At 51.5% G+C, this 5,785-nt stretch overlaps 1 long non-coding RNA gene across 1 annotated transcript; it reads right to left on the bottom strand.

Annotated features, from left to right (window-relative positions):
- Positions 1-1,397: 1,397 nt before the first annotated feature.
- Positions 1,398-5,434, bottom strand: LOC147979365 (uncharacterized). Its single transcript, XR_015618695.1, has 2 exons — positions 5,005-5,434; positions 1,398-1,711 (listed from the first exon to the last, which is right to left on the bottom strand). It is a non-coding gene; the product is annotated as an uncharacterized LOC147979365 (long non-coding RNA).
- Between the last annotated feature and the right edge of the window lie 351 nt (positions 5,435-5,785).

Here is a 5,785-nt window from a genome sequence, read left to right as displayed (position 1 = left end):
GGCCATTTTCTCGGCTAGCCGAATGAAAGCTCTCCTCGTCTTGAAAGATTTGCAGCCCAACAGGCCTGACAAAGCGACTTACTTGGCAAATCACAAAAAAACTGGGCTGTGGCCGTGGACCCAGCTGTCAGCCTCTCCACGTACAGTACTCTTCAGATGGAATGCCGTTGACCATGTTGACCACGCCGCGCCGAGGGAACCAAGGCGGTGGACGACGGCGAAGCCTAGGAAGGGGACGACACAGAGCCAGGGAAGATGCGGCAGTGGATGCCCACGCGGAGAGGAGTATGAGGGTTCACTGGTTCGGCTGCGGTGTAAGGCTACCGTCGCCGCAGGGCCTGGCTAGCGTGGGAGTAGTAGGGGGCAATGAGGCCTCAACGGCAGCACAGCCGGCCACTGGAGGCAGGAGCAGGCGGTCTCCCCGGCACTAGTTTGGGCGGCTGGTGCAAGAACAACAGCGATTGAAGAAGCAACAGGACCGTTCGATTCAAATCCAACGGTTACTGCTGCTAGAATTGTTTGTTGACTAAGTTGACAAGCCCTACGTACGCGTCAACTTAGTAGGCCCACAGGTCAGCCTCCCAACCGGTGCACCCCAGATGTTAGTGGGAGGAATCATCTTTTCGCATAATAAGGAGGTAGTTGATTGCGTGCAGCCAGTCCAACGGAGGGAGTAGGGTGGGCCGGGGAAGCCTGCGCGGCATCACAGCGGGCCACAAGAGGAGGGAGCAGGCAGTCCCGTTGGCGCTAGTTTAGGCGGCTGGAGCAGGAAGATCAGAGATTGAAGAAGCACGTCGGCCGTTGGATGGACATCCAACGGTCACTGCTGCTAGAATCGTGTGTTCACTGACAAAGCCTTGCGTAAACAAGTCAGCCTCGAAATATGTGGCGTGTACAGCCCATTTGCTATTATTTTTATAATTTTTACTCATTTCCTAATTCATATGGAATTTATTGCAGCCCGTTTTCCATTTTTAGAATTGTTGGTCATTTTCTGGTTAGTACCACGGTCAAAAAATTAACTAAAATATGTGGGAAATTTTGAAAAAAATCGCAAATTTTTGCCGGGAACGAAATATTCTTGATCCAAAAATAATAGCCATACTAAAACAAATTTAAAAATAAATTAGTACTATGTCATGTTAAATCCAATGAAATATGTATAAGATATCAGTGAAGAACAAAAACAAAAAAAAAAGAAACTTATATCCCATTTGCTATAAATTTTTTGGAATTTTCAAACCCTTTTGATATTACTTTTAACAGACATTGACCATACTCGCCAGGCCGGAATGAATCCCTCCTCGTCTTGAAAGATTTTGTGATGCCCCCGATTTGACCGTACACTAATCATACACGCAAATGTGTACGATCAAGATCAAGGACTCATGGGAATATATCACAACACAACTCTAGACACAAATTAAAATAATACAAGCTTTATATTACAAGCCAGGGGCCTCGAGGGCTCGAATACATAAGCTCGAATACACAAGAGTCAGCGGAAGCAACAATATCTGAGTACAAACATAAGTTAGACAAGTTTTCCTTAAGAAGGCTAGCACAAAAACAACAACGATCGAAAAGGCAAGGCCTCCTGCCTGGGAGCCTCCTAACTACTCCTAGTCGTCTGCGGTCTTCACGTAGGAGTAGGCATCCTCCGGGTAGTAGTAGTCATCAGTGGCGTCGTCTGGCTCCTGGGATCCGTCATCTGGTCGCAACAATCGGGTAGGGGGGAAAAGAGGTAGCAAGGCAACCGTGAGTACTCATCCAAAATATTCGCAAGACTTACATCAAAACTAAACTAAGTATGCATCTGTATCAAAGGAATGGGTTGTATCTGTGGACTAAACTGCAGAATGCCAGAAGGGAAGGGGAAAGCCTAGCCTATCGAAGACTAGCATCTTCTGGAACCCACCATCTTGCAGCAACAGGAGGGAGTAGAGTAGCATAAAGTAAAGTAGTAGAAGTGTTATCAACCTCGGCCAGAGATCCTTTCTCGACTCCCTGTGAGAAAGCAATCCCAGAGCCATACTATCCAGTTATCATCACAATCCAATTCTCATCACCATCCAATTCTCATCACCATCCAATTCTCATCACAAGTATCCAGTTCTAGTTGTATCGATCGGGATACAACTCCAAGTGTCCGTTACCGTAGGATAGGCTATCGATAGATGTTTTCTTCTCTACAGGGGTGCACCAACTTACCCACCATGCTCGATTAACTCCGGCCGGACACACTTTCCTGGGTCATGCCCGGCCTCGGCCAAACAATACGCCGCAACCCGACCTAGGCTTAATAAAGAGGTCAGCATGCCGGACTAAACCTATGCCCCCAGGGGTCATGGGCCATCTCTGGGGAACTCCTGCACGTTGCGTACGCGGCCGGTGAGCAGACCTAGCTACCTCCTTCAACAAGGTAGGTGCTTACCAGTCCAACCCAGAGCATGCCACTCAGTCGCTGACGTCTATTAAGCTTCGGCTGATGCATACGACGCAGAACGCCCATACTATGCCCACGTGATGGTTAGTGCTATCAGGCCAGAGGCCCCTCGGATCAAATATCCAAATCGTAGTGGATTAGGAGCACACGGTAACAAGCATAGACTCACGAAAGATGTGACCCTGTTGCCCCATCTCGAGTACTTGCGGCAAGGGCTAAGAATGCCCGGCCACGCCTCGTAGTTATCTCGCGGGCACCTTCCAGGTCAACCCGACTCCACATCACTCGCTACTAAGCTCGCGCGGGTACCTTGCAGGTCAATCCGTCTTTAGTAACATGGTTCAGTGTAAAGTCATAGTAACCATAGTAACTGTGTGTCTAACACCAAGGGGAAAACCCGAGGAATCACCCCCGGTGAATTCCACTCGATGTTATCATCAAGGTGAACGTAAGAGGATCCACCCTCGAGGTTCACACTTGAGGGGTTGCAAGACAGAACCGTATCGGAAGTGGTTAAGGAGGAAATCATCCTCGATGACCACGACCGATTAGCTACACTACAGAGGTCTCATCAGGAGTGATGTATGAGGTTCCACCCTCGGCACTCGATGGTAACTCTGCAGAGTCGTTCAACTAGGGGGGGATGTGCGGTGTCGGGGCCTGGACGTCGATCATGTTGATCGAGTCATCGAACATAAAGTGAGGCAACTGGGACAAGGTGGGGGTCACTAATGGATCACTAACCAACCTATACTAAGCAGTTTAGGACAAGCAGGTAAGGTATGAAAGCAGGTAACAACAACAGGCTATGCATCAGAGTAGGATCATACAGAAAGCAGTAGCAGTTCTAATGCAAGCATGAGATGGAAAGAAATGGGCGATATCGAAATGCTCAAGGGGGGGTTTGCATGCCTGGTAGCTCTGCTGAAAAAGAAGAAGTGTCATCGTCGACGTAGTCGATCACATGGGCAACATCAGTCTCGGAGTCTACCGGAGAGAAGAGGGGGAAGAAACAGTAAATACAAAGCAAACAGATGCATGACAAGACAACAAGCGGTACTAGGGGTATTCTAACGTGGTGCTACACGATACTGGCGAAGGGGGATAACATCCGGAAAAGTTTTCCCGGAGTTAGGCATTTTCGGACAAAGGAATGGGAGGGGGAAGGTTGCGTGTTTGCTATGCTAGGTGCGTTTCGCGGACGAACGGACCGCGTATTCGGATTCGTCTCATCGTTCTGAGCAACTTTCATGTATAAAACCTTTTCATCCGAGTTACGGTTTATTTTCTATGATTTTCCGAAGTTTAAACAAAAATTATGGAATTCCTGAAAATTGGCTAAGTCTGAGGACTGTTCGGTTTTTGAACATTACTTAGCTGTTTTTCGGAGGCTATAACTGTTGTTCTATACATCCTATGATCTTGTGCCTTACATTATGAGCATTTTTCTGAGATCTACATGTTAGTAACACCTTCCTCCATATTAGAGTTCATTTGCTTGATCATCAACAGCTCTAAAGTAGCTATTATTATAAAGCTGTTTTTCAGTTTTCCAGCTAACAAAACTTACCATTTTGTGAATTTCATAGGATTTAATCCGCGCATCAAATGGATTTGGTCCAGTGGGGTATACTGAAGTTTGTCAAGTGTACCTCCTTCACATATTATTTTTACTCATGTTAACAATTGTTTGCCGGAGTTTAAGGGCTATCTAGAGGGTTAACCATCGTAGAATTAGAAAAGCTAGCTAGCGTTCAGTTACTGTAGCTGCAGGAGTACAGGTAGAGCAGCGACAGTAGGCAGCGAGCAGCATCGGCAATGGGGAAGCAGGGGCAGCGCAATGGCGTGGCGCAGGCGCGGCGAGGCTGGCCGAAGGCGGGCGAGGCCGGAGCCACGCACACACTGCACACACCACACGCACACACAGAGCACACACACACACACATCATACACCACACACAGCTCACGGCCATGGACATGGCCATGGCCATGGCCATCTGCAACAGCAGCAGCCGGCGGAAGGTAGGGGCAAGCGAGGGCGCGGGTAGGGACGGCCAGGGGCGCGCAAGGGAGTGGCAGCGGACGCGGCCCGGCGCCTGCGGGTGCGTCAGCGGCAGCGACGGCGGCCACACAGGAAGTAGCAGCAGTGAGCGAGCCGGCGTACGGGCACAGGGGAAGGCGGGCGCGGGCGCGGCTAGCACAGGCACGGCCACACGTGCGCGGGGTGGGCTGGCCGCGGCCAAGGAGCGTCGGGCATGAGCAGGACGAGGGCGGCAGCGGGCACGCGTGGCTGCAGAAGGCGAGCAGAGCGCTGCGGCGGCGTGGACATGCGCGGGCGACTGTGGCGCAGCTCGGCCTGCGCGCATGGCGTAGGGGGCAGGCACGAGCGGCAGCAGAAGGACGGGCGGGCGCGCAGGGTCGAGCAGGGCATGGCCCGGGCTGGCGGGTGCGCGAGGTCTCGACCAGAGGGGCGGGGACTAGCGCCGGTGGCTTCGGGCGTGACGGTCTACGGCGTTTGGGACGAGGGAAGAGGATAAATAGGGAGTGACGGGGCTCACCGCGGGGCACACGATGACCTTCGGCGGCTTAGGAGCGCAGAGGACGACCGGACTTGACAGAGCTCGGGGAGGCTCTGGTGCGGCCGGAGCGACGACGGCGGTCGTTGACCGTGGCGGGGAAGAAGACGGTTGTGACGAGCATACGAGGACGCCCCGCTCGATACGCCGTACATAGACGAAGCAGATGACGGCGGTGAAGCTCCTGGTCATCCTCCCAAGCGTCGGGGAGCATGGTGGCCAGGAGGACGAGATCGACCATGGCGTCGGCAGTGCGTGTGTGTGTTGTCCGCGAGAGAACGGCGCAAGAAGGAGGGGATGAGAGCTAGGGTTTCCTGGGAGGCGTGTCGGGGTAGATGTAGGGGGAGGAGCCGGCGGATGGCCGACGCGTGGCAAGGCACGGCCATTGCCGGGGGATGCCTGCCACGACCCCTGCCTCCTGTACAGAGGAGGGAGATGACTCAAGGGAGGTGGGCTGGGCCTTCCCTTTTGCTAGATGGGCCATAGCGCCATTAGATTAGGTCCTCCTCTTCCTCTTTCTCTTTTCTCTTTCTTTACATTTCTATCACTGTTTTCTATTTAGTTGTTATAGCAAAGGAATTTGGTTAAGCTTGAAATGTGGTACAAAAGTCAAGCGCAATATTTTGAAGTTGCACATAAAGCTTGAGTCATTTGGAAACTCATAAACATTTCTTTATTTTGAAAAGGTTACGTGTGTTGCAGTTGGACCACTATATATTGGCCTAGGGATTAAAGGGAGAGCCAAATGATGTTGGTTGCCACA

The sequence above is a fragment of the Triticum urartu genome, chromosome 3A (assembly GCF_056163025.1).
Source record: "Triticum urartu cultivar PI428250 chromosome 3A, HENAU_Tu73, whole genome shotgun sequence".
Classification (NCBI taxonomy): Eukaryota; Viridiplantae; Streptophyta; class Magnoliopsida; order Poales; family Poaceae; genus Triticum; species Triticum urartu.
This window is presented reverse-complemented; position numbering and strand designations above follow the sequence as displayed.